Genomic DNA, 20,578 nt, shown 5'->3' on the forward strand with positions numbered 1-20,578 from the left:
TTTTTAAGCATTTTTGTTAATTATTTATTTTTCAGAATCTATAACCTTGGCTTTTTTCCTCTGGCCACTTAGGCTTCTTTCACATCTTCGGCAGGATCCCGTTCCATCTGAGCTTTCTGTTGGAACAGGACCCTGACTGACAAAAGGGAAACCATAGGTTTCCGTTTCCATCACCATTGACTTCAATGGTGATGGATCCGGTGTGAATGGTTTCCGTTTGTCTCCGTTGTGCAAGGGTTCCGTCGTTTTGATGGAATCAATGGCATAGTAGACTACACTATTGATTCCGTTAAAATGATGGAACCAGTGGCGGATTAAGAAGACCATGGGCCCTGGGCTGTTACCCAAACTTGGGCCCCCCTTCTCCACCGCCACCCTGCCGTAACTATTGCGAACACTACCTTTTTGCACAAGCATTAACAAATGGGTGTTACGATTCCCCTTTCACAGGGATGTGTCCCTACATACTGAGAGTATCACACTGTGCAGGGAAACCGCGCCAACCCCACATGTAGACAGCGCCACACACACACACACACACACACCCCTGTAGATAAAGCCACACACCCCCCTATAGATAAAGCCACACACACACACACACACACACAAACACCATATGACTGCTGCAGCCTGTGATTGGCTGCAGCGGTCACATGGGGTGAAACGTCATCCCAGGAGGCCGGCCCGGACGAAGAAACAGAATTCTGGGCAAGTAGAATATTTTTACTTTTTCTAAATTGCGTTACATAACATCTGTTATTTGTTGCAGGTTTTACCTCCGCATTGAGTTAAATGGGGAAAATCCGAAACAAATGAGCAGCGTTTACGCAAATACAATTGACATGCTGCGGAATAAAAAACTGCACCGCAGGTTAATTTCTGAGCTTTTTATTTCCCGCTTATCATTTACGCAGCGTGTGGAGGAGAATTATTCACATCTAATCTACTCTGCTGCTACTGTATTAGGGCTTGTCCACACTTAACGGAATTGCTGCGTATTTTCCGCCTGGAAAATACAGTAGTGGCAAAGTGAGTGAGATTTACCAAATCTCATCCAGACGCTGCGTAAAATTTCCAAGCAGACATTTTGTCCTGCGGTGCGTGTTTCTTGTACTGCAGCATGTCAATTCCTGCTGCGGAAAGTGGACTGAATTGCTGCGTTTTTTCGGAGATGTCACCATGCCCCAACACTGAGAAAAACGCAGCAAAATACGCACCACTTACTGCAGTAAAAACCACAGGAAATTGTGCTTTTTTTCTGTAGCGGAATTTCTGCGGAATTGCTGCTGAAATATATATATATACATACACATACATACATACATACATACATACACACACTATACATATGTATATATACACTCTATCTCTATCACAGACACACAAAGTACGCACAGTATGCACAAAGTACCCACCATATAACGCCCTTATAGCTGCCCCCACACAGGATTATGCCACTATAGCTGCCCCCACATAGGCTAAGGCCCCAATAGCTGCCCTCCCCATAGTATGATGCCCCCATAGCTCTCGCCACACAGTAAAACGCCCCATAGCTGTCCCCACAGAGTACCGCCACCATAGCTGCCCTCCGCACAATTTAAAATCCCTCAAAGCTGCCACATCACAGTTTAATGCTCCACAGCTGTCCCAACGCAGCATAATGACACCATAGCTGCCTCCACACAGCACCAATAGTGCCTAATAATAATAAAAATACATACTCGCATATGCCCTTTCCCACGACAGGTGGAGGAGATCCTGCTGCTCCTCCGGTCTGTGCAGTGTGTGGCCCAGCGCAGACAGGCGCAAAGACGTCACTACATCGTGCCTGTCTGCGATGACCCGCTCACAGCAGTGAATGCTGGAGCAGGGAGCCATCAGCTCCTTGCTCCAGCTTTGAATTCAACTGCATCTGCGTCTTCTGGACAACTGTCAAGTCAGCAGTCTTCCCCATGATTGTGTAGCCTACTGAACCAGACTGTTGGACCATTTAAAGGCTTCGGAAACCTTTGCAAGTGTTTTGTGTTGATTAGCTAATTAGAGTGTGACACCATGAGTCTACAATCTTCAACTTTTACCCAATATTTTAATTTTCTGAGAGACTAAATTTTGGGTTTTCATTAACGGTTAGCCATAATCATCAGCATTAAAATAAAAAAATGCTGGAAATAGATCACTCTGTGTGTAATGAATCTATATAATATAGGAGTTTTGCTTTTTGAATTGAATTACTGAAATAAATTAACTTTTCGATGATATTCAAATTCATTGAGAAGGACTAATATACAGCACCAGAACAAAGCTCATTACATATATACAGAACCAGAACAAAACTCAGTACATATATACAGCACCAGAACCAAGCTCAGTAAATATATACAGCACCAGAACAAAGCTCAGTAAATATATACAGCACCAGAACAAAGCTCATTACATATATACAGCACCAGCATAAATTCTGCTCAATTTAGTGCAACCCCTGTCGTATAATGCACAAAATTATATACAGCTCCCAGCATGGCCAAAACAATGTAAGTATATGCTGGGAGTTGCTGCTTCACAAAAGAAAAATCATACCACGAATCTCGCTGCAGATCATACAGTGACTACAGTGCTGATTAGAGGCAGAATAAACATATACATTAAGTAAATCACAGGTGACGTCAGATTCTAGTTCTTTTTCTCTTTTCTTCTCCATCCGGTCCAAACCTCTATGACAACTTCTCCCGGCCACACCCCATTTCTGCAGTTTTCAAATCTGATGTCTTCAGCTTCTCACTTTTCAAACATTTCTGCACCTATAAAAAAAAGATACATTTCTCATGGTACCAGACACTGTGTCCCTAAATATAATAGCGCCATACACTGCACATCTAATAATAATAGCACCATACACGGTGTCGCGCACACACACACACCGTGCCCCCTGTAGATAGTGCCCTACATGTAGCCCCTCCTGTAGATAGTTATCTACATATAGCCCACTCCTGTGTAGCGTCCATGGCCACGAGCCATCGAGTTTACTCACCTCCCGACGCCCGCAGCCATGGATCCGTGAACGCTGTTCCCCCATCTCCTTCCTAGGAGACACCAGCGCTGACTTCCACTCCGGTCTGATGTGTCCTATAAAATAATCATCATCATTAACCACATGACTTCCTGGTCTATAAGAGGGCCCCAGCCCTTCTGATCCTTGCCTGAGCGTTGTTAGTAATTCCTAAGTCTGTCTTGCAAATTGTCCCTTCGTGTTTCCCGTTCCAGTTGTTTCCCGTGCCCGGTTACCTGTTCCTGTATCCCGTGCTGTGTTCTTGTTCCTGTGTCTACTAGTTGGAGTCGTGTCTACTGCATCTGTGTCATCCACCACGTCCAGAGGGATTCGCCACATCTGGCGAAACCTGCGGCACCTGCTGTCATCCACCACGTCTGGCGTTACCTGCTGCACCCATCTCCATCAGTGCCAGAGCTGTGGCCACTGTCTGGACTATCCAGGTACCCTTGTGCGGGACTTTGTATTGCTGGGGTTCCCTGTTTGGCCAGCTGCCTCCCCGCTACGGCGGTACCGCCTAGTGGGTCCACAAACCGTGACACCCTGTAGATAGTGCCCTACATATATCTCCCCCTATAAATAGTGCTTCACATATAGCCCAGCCCTGTATATAGTGCCTCACATATAGCCCCCCCCTGCAGATACAGCCACCCCTGTAGATAAGGTCACTCATATTTTATTTGGATAAAAAAAATTATTTTTTTTGACACACTCACCTTAATCCCATTCCCTTGTCTGGTGGCAATGCAGACCTGCTCTCTTCTGAGCGAGTCTTCCAGGGATTAAACGACGCAAGTGGCATGATGACCTCATCGCCCCGCTTGCGCCGATTGACAGGGCAAGTCATTCTGCCCTGCCAATCAGCACCTTTCATAGCGCAGCCTGCTGCGTCTCTAAAGGGGGCGGTGGCGCCACTGAAACCAGCCACCGCCAGCTCCTCCTGCACTATAGGCGAAGACTGGCCAAGTACATTCCGTGCCTGGCCATTCAGTGCCTCTCAAGGTGCGATTACTTCTTACCACCTTTCATAGACACAAGTGGAGCAAATTGGCAGGACACTATGACTTGCCCTGTCAAGCAGTGCCTCTCAACGACACTAGCGGCGCAAAGAAGTAATCACACCGCTTGAGTCGGTGAGAGGCACGGAATGGCCGGGCATGGAACGTACCCGGCCGGTCATCGCCTATAGTGCAGGAGGGGGTGGTGGTGGCTGTTTTCAGTGGAGCCGCCGCCCCCTCAAACGCAGCAGGCCGCCGTCATGGACGGTGCGACCCTAGCGCCCCACTTAGTTGCGCCCGGGGCACCTGCCCGCCCCTAGCTACGCCCCTGTATTAAGCTATAAATGTACCTATACCTTAGAAGCATATATATTTTATAACTCAATGGTATTATAAATAAACGAACAATGCATGAACTAGAAACTTAGGTTGGTACCAACAGGTGATAGATATGAGACTCTAATTTTCCTCTGCTTTGTGATATGTATATAAAAGTATATAATATCTACTAATGTACCTGTAAAATTATTGCCCTAGAATTATATAGGCATAAATATACTTTACTATTCAATACTTTTAACTCTAGCACGTTTATACACTTATGCAATGGACTATTTCCATTTGCACATGTACACAGCTAAAGTGTAACAAGAATGCTATTAGGTGGCCTGATTTGCATATTAGCCAACAGTGACAACCAGTGGCCTGAATAGCAATAGCAGACCTGATTTGTATATTAGACAACCGTGACATCTAATGGCCGGAATAGCTATACAGTGAATTCGGAAAGTCTTCAGAACCTTTCACTTTTTTCACATTTTGTTATGTTGAGGCCTTGTGATACATTTAAAAATAAAAATAACGTTTTTCCCATCATTCTGCACTCAATACCCCATAATGACAAAGTGAAAACTGAATTTGACATTTTTGCAAATTTAATAAAAATGAAAAATTCACATTTTGTATGGACATGAGTATTCAGACCCTCCCATTTCTCGAGATATTCTTTGAAATGTTTCTACACCTTGGAGTCCACCTGTGGTAAATTCATTTGATTGGACATGATTTGGAAAGACACACACCTGTCTATATAAGGTCTCACAGCTGACAATGCACATCAGAGCAAAAACCAAGCCATAGGAGGAAAGAACGGTCTGTAGAGCACAGAGACAGGATTGTCTGGATTCAATAGATAGGAGAAAAACAAGTGCAGCATTCGGGACATAGCGCCTGGCAGGTAATTATTCCAAAAGAAGTATGTTTTTCTTAGATATATGTTTTGTCACACTACGCGTTTCAGGACTGGACAGGTCCCTTCCTCAGGTTCATACATTGGTACAGAGAATGGTAAATCCTTTTATACATACAAAAAAAAAAAAAACGGGAAAAATAATGCGTTTTTCCTGGAAAGTAGTTACATTTCATTTTGAAAAAAGTGGGAGGAGTAAGAGATTTATCAATTAACTGACGTCAGTTTTCAGTGTACATAAACAATGGGTAGTAGTCGCCCTCTGCATGAATGAAGAAGTTGTCTGCGTGGCAGTCATTCTGGCAAGGCAGTCATTTACCGCTGCAATAAGTGTTCATCACACTGTTGTGCTGTTATTATGTTTATATTATATTTATATTCTTCCTATATGTATTACTTAAAAATGTAGATAAAAAACAATTCAATGGTTACTCTTCTTTTTAGTAGTACCGCAAAACTAAAAACGGTGTAGAAGCAGTTCCACTTCGTATGAAAAACAAAAAAAAACAAAAGAATTATTAAAGAAATTAGCATGAGGATGAAACTAACGAAATGTTAACGAAATCTAGTGTTTTTAAAATGAAAAATTCTATAAAATCATTCCATGGTGTCTGGTGTGCCATTCATTCAGAGATCATCACTTGTCATGTAAATTCATGTACTAACACATACATGAAAAAAGTTATATATTTCGTTAGTTTCAAATTATTAGGAGTAATATCCACTATCATTAGGAGTGTATTCAACGCCCTGTATTTTTAAAAAGGGGTGTATTATAAAATAAATGAAATCTTTCGGAGTCTTCTCCTTACACATCCGTGACAAGCAGGGAAAGCTTGCAATGTTTTTCCTTGCATTATGCCTATTGATCTCTTAGGGATAATACAATTTATCAGATTCTTCATCACCTTTAGTTGGACTACATTAATTTAATTGCATGTACACCCTACAATTAGTTGGCATTTTCAAGGGTCTCATTGAGCCCATCCAAAATGATTCTCTATTTTTTAGTAATGAGAATCGATTATTGGAATCCGTTGGAATTTGCTCTAGTTGTGTTAATTTAACATCAAAATGTCCCCCGTGATGTTGATGCAGGTGCCTGGAGACGCTGTGTTTTTAAAAATGGTTATTTGTGTTCGACCTGTGCTTATTTATCCTTGTTCTCAGCATCGGTTTAGTCCTTCCCATATACTGCAACCCACAGTCACATTCAAGGAGGTACACTACATAACTAGAGGAGCAGTTTAGGAATTGTTGAAATCGGGAATATCTCCCGTTATATTACATTTTGATGTCAGCTGTCTGTATTTGATATCACAGCACTGGCACCTAGCTGTGTTACACCTGTATGATCCAGTTATTTTTGGGTGAAAACAAATCCCGGTTTCTTCTTTTACCATTTTCTCTCTCAACCTACTGGGAGCAACAATGTTTTTGATATGTCTACCCCTTCTATATGTGAAACTCGGTTTGCTTGGTAAAAGTGTTTTTAAAACTGGATCATTTGCTAAAATTCCCCAGTGTTTAGTCAGAATATTTCTTAGGGTCTTATGTCCGCTGTTAAAATCTGTGATAAAATTGTATTTTCTTTTATTGGTTGGTAACATGGCCCTATCTTTTTGTTTGTGTAGTAATTGCTTTTGTTGTGTTAGCAGTGATTTGTGGTAGGCCGATTTGACAAGCGGTCATGGGTAATTCTTCTCTAAAAACCTCTTTTTAAGAATATTTGCCTGCTGTCGGAAATCTTTCTGGGAACTACCATTTTTTTTATTCATTTTAATAGATTTGGAATATTTGTGAGTCGGCTTATAATGTGCACTGAAAAAATGTACGTAGCTATTGATATCTATGCTTTTAAAGTGTGTTTTACTGCTGATTGTTTGGAGGAACAGATCTGGAGAAGGGTACAAAAAAAAGGTCTGCTGCACTGAAACTTCCCAAGTGTACAGTGGCCTCCATAATTCTTCCATTTAAGAAGTTTGGAACAACAAGGACTCTTCCTAGAGATGGCCGCCCCATCAAACTAAGTAATCGGGGGAGAAGGGCCTTGGTAAGAGAGGTGACCAAGAACCCAACGGTACTTTGGCTGAGCTCCAAAGATCATGTGTGCAGATAGTTGACCTTCTGGAGGTTTCTCCCATCACTGCAGCACTCCACAAATCTGGGCTTTATGGCAGAGTGGCCAGAAAAGCCTATCCTTTGTAAAAATCACATGGAGTTTGCAAAAAAGCACCTAAAGGACTCTCAGACTGACCAACAATATTCTGTCGTCTGATGAATCCAAGATTGAACTTTTTGGTCTCAATTCTAAGCATCATGTCTGGAGAAAACCAGGCACTGCTCATGACCTGCCCAATACCATCCCTAGAGTGAAGCATGGTGGTGGCAGCATCATGCTGTGGGGGTGTTTTTCAGCGGCTGGGACAGGGAGGTTGGTCAGGGTTGAGGGAAAGATGAATGGAGCAAAGTACAGACATATTCTTAAAGAAAACCTGATAAAGAGTGCTCTGGACCTCAGACTGGGCAGAAGGTTCACCTTCCAACAAGACCATGACCCTAAACACACAACTAAAATGAACAAGAGTAACTTAGGAACAATGTCCTCCTGTGAAAGTCCTTGAGTGACCTAGCCAGAACCCTGACTTGAACCCAACCGAACATCTCTGGAGAGACCTGAAAATGGCTGCCACCGATGGTCCCCATCCAACCTGACAGAGCTTGAGAGTATTTGCAGAGAAGAATAGCAGAAAATCCCCAAATTCAGCTGCGCAAACCTTGTGGCATCCAATCCAAGAAGAGTGGAGGCGGTTATCGATGCCAAAGGTACTTCAACTAAGTACTGAGTAAAGGGTCTGAATACTTATGTCAATGCAAGATTTTAGTTTTTCCTTTTCAATAAATTAGCAAAGATTACTAACATTCTGTTTTCACTTTGTCATTATGGGGTATTGAGTGCAAAATGATGGGGAGAAACTCGAAATTTCTTCTATTTTTTGCCTGTGATTCTGAGCATGTGTGGGGGGTCTGTGTCACACGCACAATGGCGTAGGCCCCGACACGTGGGCAGTATACAGATGTAGCCAAGTTTATCTTGACTCATTACTTGCTGCAGTGTGATATCACACAACAAAGGCTATTGAAAAGCCATTAAAATAGTCAAGTTAAAGTTTCTTGCCACTGTGTATTTAAAGTGTTAAAAGTCAAGATAAAGATGCCGTTATGAGCGTCGGCATGGCACACGCTGGGAGGGAAGTTAAGTGTGCTAGTGTGGCTGCACACAGCTAATACCAATTAAAATACCTCATGTCCTATTATTTAGAGTTGGACCCGTGCACGATACTCTTTGGGTGTAGCAAAATGGTCATGGCAACTGTACTGCTAAGTTTGCAGGAACATCTTTCTATGCACGATAGCACACAAGTGGAGGTAGAATTTAATGCTAATGAATAAAGATAACTTTTGGAATACAGCCAATGAAGGGGCACGACCGGACTGGAGACTTAATCGCTTGGATGCTGGAGCTCTTGCATTCAGACTACTCCCAGACCTAGAGGACGACCCTGATGGTTTCAGAGATGATTCCAACAAAGATGAAAGGTCAGACAAGGCTTAGCTGGAGGGGAAGCTGCAGAGAAAGGCCCGTTGCTTTAGAGCAGGGGTCTCAAGCACGCGGGCCGCATGTGGCCCCTGGGGAAGTCATCTGCGGCCCGCGGGACACAGAGCCGCTAGTACAGACTCTGCTCTGGGACTCAGGAATTCCCTGACATCGCTGTCCACATATGAACCCAGAGCCGAGTCCCGGGCAGAGCGCTAGTATCGGCTCTGCTCCGGGACTGTGGAATTCCCTGACATCGCTGTCCATATATGGACAGTGTGTCAGGGACATCCCCAGAGCCGGGTCCCGGGCAGAGCTCTAGTATAGGCTCTGCTCCAGGACTCTGTGGAATCTTCCGACATCGCTGTCAACATATGGACAGCGATGTCTGGGGCTTCCCCAGAGCTGGAGTCCCGGGCAGAGCGCTAGTATAGTCTCTGCTCTGAGACTCTGGGGAAGCCTCTGACATCGCTGTCCATACATCGACAGTGATGTCAGGGGCTTCCCCGGAGCGGGAGTCCCAGTGACGTCAGGAGCACAGCTAGAGTCCCAGGAAGAGCCTACTAGCGCTCTGCCCGGGACTCCAGCTTTGGGGTTGCCCCGGACATCCATGTCCATATATGGACAGTGATGTCAGGAGCAGAGCTGGAATCCCATGCAGAGTGCTAGAAGCAGCTCTGCTCCGGGACTCCAGCTCTGGGCAAGCCCCTGACATCACTATCCATATATGGACACTGATGTTAATGGCTTCCCCAGAGTTCCGGCGCAGAGCCTATACTAGTGGTCTGCTCCGGGACTCCGGCTCTGGGGTTGCCCCCGATATCACATTCCGGTCCAGGAGGATTCCCTGATGTCACTGTGTATGGAAAGTGACGTCAGGGGCTCCAACAGTAGAGTAATCCCCAGCCAAAGCGTAGGCAATGCTCTGGCTGGGGATTCCACTTCTAGAGGGATGCCCAATGGAGCTGGGGTGTGTTTGGCATAATCTGCAGAGGGCACCGTGGCAGTCTCTACAGAGGGCACCGTGGCAGCATATACAGAGGGCACTGTGGCACTATCTAAAAAGGGGCTGCCCAATCTTGACATGTGTGTCTGCCAATTACGGCTAACTGAGCCGCCGGACTGCATTTAGCGACACAAACTGGAAAACTGGATTGTTGAAATGAGCACGTGGAGAAATCTCTCAAATTTTAAACCTAGCGGTATTATAGTAATGTAGTATTATTATAGTAATATAGTGTTATAGTAGTTCAAATAACTAATTGATTAACAATAATTTTGTATTGTATCAAATTTGAAAGTAATGCGGCCCGTCAACGTCACATTTTTTCTATATGTGGCCCTCTTACCCGGCCGAGTTTGAGACCCCTGCTTTAGAGGATGCTGTATGACATGGCCATAAAAGTCAGTCACTATACTCCAGTGCACAAGTGAACTACACCCAGAGCCCACATCCAGAGATGTATTTTTGGTAACACCATGCAGCTCTACGCTCACCTTCCTAAACATACAAGTTGGGTCACTCAGAGGATATCAACTTCATCATATATGTAAAAGATAAATCTTTGATGTACGAGGGGCTGTGGGGGGGGGGGTGAACCAGAGGATCAAATGGCACCTGTTCCAAAGAGATATGTGCACAAATAGGTAAATAGATTGCTGCTATATTGGCTGAAAAGGATGATATGGAAAAAAAAAAAACCTGTGCCGCAACAACGTGGGCAGTGTGGGACTCCCCGAAAAGATGGAAGGCGCTAAATTCTCAACACTTGTTTTAGAACAGTTTGCTAAACACCTTTGGCAAAGAAACTTTATTCAATATTTGTACCGACAAGACCCCTGCCACTCCACCATTCTCAGTCCTAGTGTAACTACGTAGATATAAAGATAGAACATTCATCTTACAGAAAGTTTGAAACATGAAATACCTTGATGTTGATCAAAATAAAATCTTATTCCCAGATTACTCGGTGGAGGTACAGTAGAAGTGGGCTCAGTTTTAAGTAGTCAAGCAGCGCCCAAGGAATCTGTACATATATTTTCAAGTTAATTGGAGCAGAGTTGAAGTACTGCAGTACAGCCGCTATACAGTGGATGGAGCCATCTGCTTCTGACATCGGCCATCGCATAACAGCCGGTGCCCAGAGGCAGCTGATCCGTGTGGGGTCCGGGTCCAAGACTCTGACTGATCATATACTGATTACCTATCCTATGGATAGTATCAGTATGAAGAACCTCCCCGTCAAGGACAACAGTTTTAATATCATATGTAAAGATTAAATTTTTACTTTATAAATGACCTTGCAGAAGTCTAATAAAAATATTAAAAAGAAAAAGGGCCCAAGAATAACTAGTAATTGTGACCCAACTTGAGTATTTTACATTAACTCCTTCATGACAGCCATACAGCTATATAAGTTCCAACTGCCGATACCCCATACTGTTGTCACGTATATAAAAGTCGGCGGCGAGGAACGTGCTTTAATGTGTGCAGCACTGCACTTTCCGGTCAGCCGGGTCTTTCCCCAATGGAGTGCACTGCCAGAGCATCGAAAGCGCTCTGGTTGGGTATTCCAGTCTTGGGAATGCAATTGACGTCACTTATATATATATATATATATATAATGTATCAGACAAAAAATGGCGACGGCACCCTGCAACACTAATGCCACCTAAACCACTAAATATAAATAAATATGCACTAAAGCTAAATCTACTTACAAATAGGGAGGTTCTTAGTGCACATTTTGATCAAAAAGTGTTAGCCCACCTGCCACGACAAGGCGACCTCTGTAAGGTGGGAACCTACGCTGCACATACACCCAGAACTGGGACTAAGCCTACATATATACCTGGGGATGGTAGGATCCAGCATTGAACTGATTAAAATCACCCAGGGCAGAATGGGAGGAGTGCAAGAACAACAAGTGGAGGCAGTCACTAACCCCACATATATGGATCACATAAACACAACAAAAAGTTGAACAGCACATTCCAACTAAATGATACAAAATGTATGCAGGTGCAAGAACACCTGTGACTGCAGAAATACAGCAGACAAAAAATGGCGACAGCACCCTGCAACACTAATGCCACCTAAACCACTAAATATAAATAAATATGCACTAAAGCTAAATCTACTTACAAATAGGGAGGTTCTTAGTGCACATTTTGATCAAAAAGTGTTAGCCCACCTGCCACGACAAGGCGACCTCTGTAAGGTGGGAACCTACGCTGCACATACACCCAGAACTGGGACTAAGCCTACATATATACCTGGGGATGGTAGGATCCAGCATATATATATATATATATATATATATATATATAAAGTAACGTTAGGGGCTTTGAGTAGCCAGAAGCACCCCCCCCCCCCTGTCGATCGTGCTACCAAAGCTCTCTAGGAGCGGAATCCCAGAGTAGCCGCTGATGTCACTGTCCATATATGAACAGTGACATCAGGGGCTCCCTCTAGGAGCAGAATCCCCAGCCAGAGCGTCGGCAATGCTCTAGCCAGGGATTCCGCTCCTAGACGGAGCTTCAGTGGCGCTATGTGGGATTGTGGCGATTTCTACGTGGGCACTGTAGCACTACATGGGCACTATCTAGAGGGGACACTGTGGTGCTATCTACATAGGCATTGTGTGGCGCTGTGTGGGCACCATCTACAGTGGGCACTGTGGCACTATGCCGCTATCTACAGTAGGCACTATGTGGCCACTGGAACTATCTACAGTGGACAATGTGGCCCTATCTACATGGGCACGGTTTTTTCAGGGGGTTGGGACTAAAAAAAAAAAAAATAATGAAATTCATCCATTTTTTAAACGGGCATGAAAAACTGTTGGCAAACGGTGGTTAAAAATGGTCAGACTGCCGGGAATGGATGAAAATTTTGACACACTGATGCAAAACGGCCCAAAAAAACGGACAGTTGATCCGTTTTTAGCGGTCTTTTTGATCACGGTCATGTGAATATAGCCTTATAGCCTTCTTCACTCTCCCCTCACAGCGATCCAGGCTGGCCGCGAGAGAAGATGACTAATTGTAACAGAGCAGAAACAGTATATACATCTACATACATATAACAAATACAGTGCATTCGGAAAGTCTACAGGCCCTTTCACTTTTTTCACATTTTATTTTGAAGCCTTGTGCGAACATAAAATATTCAAGTTTTTCCCCATCATTCTGCACTCAATACCCCCATAATAACAAAGTGAAAACAGAATTTCAGAAATTTTTGCTAATTCAGAGACAGGATTGTGTGGAGTAACAGATCTGGAAAAGGGTACAAAACATATTCTGTTACACTGAAGAGCACAGTGGCCTCAATAATTCTTAAAGGAACAGTGTCATCACAAATAATTTTTTTATATGTTAAAGATGTTAGTGCTTTAATAAAAACGTTTATTTTCATTTGTGTGTTTGTGTTTTACTGTTTCTTATTTTTACACTTTTTTTCTTCCCTATGGGGGCTGCCATTTTTTGTTCCATTTCTGTGTGTGTCGATTAACGACACACAGACATGGAGTACGGCAGCCACAGTCCCATAGGGACTGCGAACGGCTCCCGTCCCATTGACTGCCGTGTACGGCGTCTGTGTGGGAACTGCGCATGCGCCGCTCCCACACAGTCCTATTCGAAATTGGCGCCGTCCGGCGCCATTTTCCTGTGGACCGGAAGTCGCGGCCGGACATTAATATTACTACTTCCGGTCGCGGCTTCCGGACTTGTGCACATGGAACAGCGGCAGCAAAGGGAGCGGACGGGCCGGAGGGAGCCGCGGCGGCAGGAGCAGGTAAGAGATTTCAATGTATGTTAGTGTTTGTGTGTGTTTACTACTGTATGTAAACCTACTACACTGTGGGTTACCTCAAAAAATGGCGACACACAGTGTAGGAGGTTAAACCTTTCAAACCCCTCGTTTATCCCGGCACTAGCCAGGATAAAGGAGGGGGGGATGCTGAGAGCTCACTAGAGCGAGGGCTTTTAACCCAATGTTGCAATGCTGCAATTTTGGGAACTAGCTCCATCTAGTGACCAAAAATGGGTAGTATTATAAATTAGAATTAATTTATAATATTTCCTGACTATTTCCTGACTCGTGAAAAAAATAAAAAAAATTTGAACCATGTTTAATCACCCACACACTAAATGTTTAATTTTTAAAAAAAAAACATGTTTTTCTGGCAACACATTCCCTTTAAATGGAAGAAGTTTGGTACAATCAGGACTCTTCCCAGAGATGGCCGCCCCACCAAACTAAGTAAATCGGGGGGAGAAGGGCCTTGGTGAGAGAGGTGATTAACCTCTTCCCGCGTTGCTCCGCAATAGTACGTCCTGCAGAGGGGTTAGTTCCCGCATCAGGACGTACAGTTGCGGAGTAGTTGCCAGCGCACACTGTCTTAACGGACAGTGTCCGGAAAACGGTTGGTCAGCTGTCCCCGACAGCTGACACTCCAGCCTTGCCGGTCAGCGGACCATTGCCACTGTTTTCGGCAATTAACCTCATAAACGCAGCAACAGATTGCCGTCGCCGCATTTAAGTGGTTTGAAGCACATCGGTAGCCCCCACGAAGTGATCGTGGGGGCTACCGATGCTTGTCGTGGCAATCGGAGGTCAGACCATGACCTCCGGGTTGCCATGTACGGAAGCTTCGGAGGAGCAGCCTCCGCCGATCCTCCGAGGCTTCCTGTCAGAGTGACTGTCACGTCACATTGACAGTTGGAATGCATTACACTACGTGTGTAGTGTAATGTATTCCAGCAGCGATCAGAGCTGCAAGTTTAAGTGTCCCCTAGTGGGACTATTGAAAAAAGTAAAAAAAAGTCCTAAAAATGTTTTAAAAAAGTGTAAAAATAAAAGTTAGAAATTATCTAAACAAACACTGCATTTTTTTCCTATAATAAGTCTTTCATTATAGGAAAAAAATGAACACGTTAAAAAAAGTACACATATCTGGTATCAACGCGTTCGTAACGACCCCAACTATAAAACTGTAATGTTATTTTTCCCGCACAATGAACACCCCCAAAAAAAAGCAATAAAAAACGACACCAGAATCGCTATTGTTTGGTCACCACCCCTCCCAAAATAGAGAATAAAAAGTGATCAAAAAGTCGCATTTACCCGAAAATAGTACCGATAAAAACTACAACCCGTCCCGCAAAAAACAAGCCCTTACACAGCTTTTTTGACTGAAAAATAAAAAAGTTACGGCTCTCAGAATATGGTGACCCAGAAAATAAATTATTTGATAAAAAAGTGATTTTATTGTGCAAACGCTGCAAAACATAAAAAAAACCTATATACACATGGTATCGCCGTAATCGGATCGACCCGCAGAATAAAGTAAAATCACCATTTATAGTGCACGGTGAACGCCGCAAAAAATAAACTAAAAAAACATTATCAGAATTGCTTGTTTTTGGTCACCCGGCTTGCAAAAAAATTTAATAAAAAGTGATCAAAAAAAATAAATAAATAAAAATAAAAAAAAAATCGCATATAACCCAAAATGGTACCAATGAAAAGTACAGATTGTCCCGCAACAAATAAGCCCTTACGCAGCTCTGGTGGTTAAAAAATAAAGAAGTTCTGGCTCTCAGAATATGGCGATGCAAAATGTGCAGTGTTTTCTAAAAGCGGATAGGATCAGGCGCAATTTATCAGTGCGACATCGGCCACACATCTATGAATTATTATTTATTTACCGCATTATTATACCCTCTTATTATGCCCTGATGTTCTCCGCAAAGATTACATATGCCCCCACATTATAAATTGAAATACCAGCAAAACCCAACACACAAAAACTACCAAGCAAAATCAGCGGTCCAAAAGCAAAATGGCGTCCCTCCCTTCTGAGCCCTGCAGCGTGCCCAAACAGCAGTTTGCGTCCACATATATGGCATCGTCATACCCGGGAGAACACGCTTAACGTTTTATGAGGTATTTATCTTCAGTGGCACAAACTGGGCACAACATATTATGCACTAAAATGGAATATCAGTGGAAAATTGCAATATTCACACCATCCGCTGTGCGTTAACCCCTTTGCGCAGCATGACTTAATAGCACGTCATGGTGCGGGGGTTGATGTATGTACGCTGCGGGTGTCGGCTGTGTATTACAGCTGACACCTGCGACTAACTGACAGGAACAGCGATCGTGCGGTTACAGAAGCCTGTAAAAATAACAATATACTGCAATACATTAGTATTGCAGTATATTGTACCAGCGATCCAATGATCGCTTGTACAAGTCCCCTAAGGGGACTAATAAAATGTGTAGAAGAATTAAAGTTATTAATAGAGAGAAAGAAAATATTTTAAACTTAAAAAAAAAAAAAAAAAACCTTTTCCCATTTTTCTTCTAAAGTAATTAAAAAAAAAAAAAAAAAACTGAATTGATATCGCTACATCCGTAAAAGGCCAAACTATTACAATATACCATTATTTAACTCGCACGGTGAACACCGTAAAAAACTTAAATAATTTAAACCGCCAAAATCGTTGTAGTTTTCGTTTTTACTGCACGGCGAAAGCTGTAAAAACGAAAACCCCAAAAAATTGGAATCAGATTTTTTTCCTATATTACTGTATTTTCCTATTTTTTTTTTCAGTTTCCCAGTACTTTTTATGGCACTTTAAATTGTATCAATAGAAACTACAATTCCTCCAGCAAGAAATAAGCCCTCACATCACTACTCACATCCACTGACGGAAAAATAAAGAAGTTATGGCTCTTGGAAGGCGGGTAGTGAAAAACGAAAATAAGAAAGCAAAAAAATGGATCAGTCCTGAAAGGGTTAATTAATTTCTAATGAAAAAAAAATGTATGACCACATGTGGTGTATTTCCATACCCGGGAGAAATAGCTTTGCAAAAATTGTTTATTTCTCCTTTATCCCTTGTGAAAATGAGAAAATGCAACATTTTAGTGGAAAAAAATTGTGATATTAATTTTCTCCGCCTAATTCTAATAAATTCTGCAAAAGACCCATGGAGTCTAAATGCTCACTATACCCCTAGAAAAATTCCTTGAGTAGTGTTCCCAAAATGGGGTAACTTGGGGGGTTTCCACTGTTTTGGTCCCTCCAGTGCGTTGCAAAGGCTGCATGGCACCGAAAAACAATCCAGCAAAATCCGTGCTCCAAAATCCAAATGGCGCTACTTCCCATCTGAGCGCTGCCATGGGTCCAATCAGCAGTTTATTACCACGTATGGGGTATTGCCGTAATCAGGAGAAAATGCTTTGCAAATGTTGTGGTTCTTTTTTTTCTTTATTCCTTGTAAAAATTTAACATTTCTATGCTTTTTCAGGAAAAAAAAGTAGATTTTCATTTTCACTGCCTAATTCCACTAAATTCTGCAAAAAACCTGTGTGGTCAAAATGCTAACTATACCCCTAGATAAATTCCTTGAGAGGTGTAGTTTCCAAAATGGGGTCACTTTTGGAGGATTTCTCCCGTTTTGGTCCCCCTTAGGGGGTTGCAAACGCGACATGGAACCGAAAACCAATCCAGCAAAATCCGTGCTCCAAAATCCAAATGGCCTCCTTCCATTCTGAGCCTTGCTGTGGGTCCAATCAGCAGTTAATTACCACATATGGGATATTGCCGTGATCGGGAGACATTGCTTTACATATGTTGGGGTGCATTTTAAACATTTCTATGTTTTTTCAGAAAAAAAGTAGATTTTAATTTTTACAGACTAATTCTAATAAATTTAGCGAAAAACCTGTGTGTTCAAAATGCTAACTGTACCCCTAGATAAATTCCTTGAGGGGTGTTGTTACCCCATTTTGGAAACTTTTGGGGTGTTTCCACTGTTTTGGCACCACAAGACCTCTTCAAACCTGACAAGGTGCCTAAAATATATTCTAAAAAAAAAGGAGGCCCAAAATCCACTGGGTGCTCCTTTGCTTCTGAGGCCTGTGCTTCAGTCCATTATCACACTAGGGCCACATGTGGGATATTTCTAAGAACTGCAGAATCTGGGCAATAAATATGGAGTTTCATTTCTCTGGTAAAAGCTTGTGTGTTACAAAAAAAAATAAAAATATTAGAAATGAATTTCGGCAAAAAAAATAAAAAAAAATTACATTTCACCTCTACATTGCTTTAATTCCTGTGAAACGCCTAAAGGGTTAAAACACTTTGTGAATGCTGATTCGAATACCTTGAGGGGTGCAGTTTTCAAAATGGGGTGACTTCTGGGGATTTTCTAATATATAAGGCCCTCAAAGCCACCTCAGAACTGAACTGGTCCCTGAAAAAATGGCCTTTTGAAATTTTCTTGAAAATATGAGAAATTGCTGCTAAAGTTCTAAGCCTTGTAACGTCCTAGAAAATAAAAGGACGTTCAAAAAACGACGCAAATATAAAAGTACACATATGGGAAATGTTAACTAGTAACTATTTTGTGTGGTACGTTTAAATTTAGAAAAATGCAAATTTTTGCAAATTTTTTCTAAATTGTGGTGTTTTTCAGAAATAAATACCAAAATTATCGACAAAATTTTTTCACTAACAAAGTACAACATGTCACGAGAAAACAATCGCTTGGATAGGTAAAAGCATTCCAACGTTATTACCACATAAAGTAACACGTCAGATTTGAAAAAAAATTGGCTGGGTCTTGAAGGCCAAAACAGGATGGGTCCTGAAGGGGTTAAGAACCCAATGGTCACTCTGGCTGAGCTCCAAAGATCGTGTGTGCAGATGGGAGAAACTTCCAGAAGGTCAACCATCACTTCAGCACTCCACCAATCTGGGCTTTATGGGAGAATGGCCAGAAAAAAGCCTCTCCTCTGTAAAAGACACATGAAAGCCTGCATGGAGTTTGCACTGTGTGTGTGTGTGTGTCACTCCACACAATCCTGTCTCTGAGCTCTACAGACCGTTCTTTTCTCCTCATGGCTTGGTTTTTGCTCTGATAAACATTGTCAGCTGTGAGACCTTTTATAGACAGGAGTGTGTCTTTCCAACTAATGTCCAATCAAATGAATTTACTACAGATGGACTCCAAATCAAGGTGTAGAAACATTTCAAGGATAATCTAGAGAAATGGGAGGCCTGAGAGATAAATTTGAGATTTGTATTCTTAGTATACCGTATTTTTCTGACTAGAAGACAAAGTTTTTAGCAAGAATAAAACTTGCTAAAAAGTCTCAGCGTCGTATAACCGGCAGTGCCTGGCCCCCTGACGGCTTCCCGACCCATGATGTGTCCCGGCACATCATGGAGTGGGGAGGGGATGAGGTTTTGAGCGGGCTCACGCGCTGAGCACGCTCCATAGACTGCAGGTGTCAGCTGTGTTTTACAGCTACCATCTGTTCTAATTGATTCAATGGGAGGTCAGAGGCAGAAACCACGGCTAGATAGGACATGCCGCTTTTTTCCCTGTGAGCAGCCAAAAGCCGTCCAGGAAAAAAAACAACAAAAAACGCCTCTACCTCCCATTGAAAGCGATTTTGGCAGTTTTTTTGCGCGGATTCCGACGCAGTTTCTTCATCAAAATCAGCGTAAAAAAACTGTGTAAACTGAATCTGTTTTTTTTTAGAGACCAATTCAGTTCTGCCTTGGCTTTGAGGGACCTATAAAAATCTCCATAAAGCACCCCATTTTAAAGACTGCACCCCAAAAGTATTCAAATGCGAATTTGGTAAGTTTGTTAAAGCTATATATTTTTTTTTTTTCCTAGAGCAGGAGTAAACAGAAAAACGCTACTACATATTACCCTGATTTTGCATTTAAAAAAAAAAAAAAAAGGAGGGAACACCTTGTGGATTTTGGAGCCTCCTTTCTTTTAGGCTGGGTTCACACGACCTATTTTCAGACGTAAACGAGGCGTATTATGCCTCGTTTTACGTCTGAAAATACGGCTCCAATACGTCGGCAAACATCTGCCCATTCATTTGAATGGGTTTGCCGACGTACTGTGCAGACGACCTGTTATTTACGCGTCGTCGTTTGACAGCTGTCAAACGACGACGCGTAAAAATACAACCTCGTCAAAAGAAGTGCAGGACACTTCTTTGGACGTTTTTGGAGCTGTTTTCTCATAGACTCCAATGAAAACAGCTCCAAAAACGGACGTAAAAAATGCTGCGAAAACGGCGCGAAAAATGCCGCGAAAAATGCGAGTTGGTCAAAAAACATCTGAAAAGCAGGGTCTGTTTTCCCTTGAAAACAGCTCTGGATTTTCAGACGTTTTTTGGTCACTACGTGTGCACATACCCTTAGAATGTTTTCCAAGAACATTATAGGTTTGCAGAGGCCTTGAGGAGCAAAACATTAGAAACACCCCCAAACAGGCCCTATTTTGGAAACTACACCACCGAAAGGAATTTATTTAGGGGTGCAGTGAACATTTTGAACCCACAGGTGTTTCATAGATTTTATTGGAATTAGGCTGTGAATTCAAAATTTTATTTCTTACAATAATATGTAGTTTTAACCCAATTTTTTTCATTCCTTACAAGGATTATAGTAGAAAAAGCACCTCAAAATTTGATACTCAATTTATCCGGAGTACGGCAATACACCACATGTGGTCAGAAACTGCTGTTTCGGCACACAGCTTTTGGGGGCAGATTTTGCTGGATTGGTTTCAGGGCGCCATGTAGCATTTGCAGAGACCCCGAGGTACCAGTACAGTGAAAACCCCTGAGAAATTAC

The 20,578-nt window shown here is 42.6% G+C and overlaps 1 protein-coding gene across 3 annotated transcripts in view; it reads right to left on the bottom strand.

The window, feature by feature from the left end:
• The window catches only part of CENPM (centromere protein M), a 158,366-nt gene that overhangs the window by 57,215 nt on the left and 80,573 nt on the right, over positions 1-20,578 (bottom strand). The gene's annotated exons all lie outside the window — the stretch shown is intronic.

Source organism: Rhinoderma darwinii, chromosome 7 (assembly GCF_050947455.1).
Source record: "Rhinoderma darwinii isolate aRhiDar2 chromosome 7, aRhiDar2.hap1, whole genome shotgun sequence".
In the NCBI taxonomy this organism is placed as follows: Eukaryota; Metazoa; Chordata; class Amphibia; order Anura; family Rhinodermatidae; genus Rhinoderma; species Rhinoderma darwinii.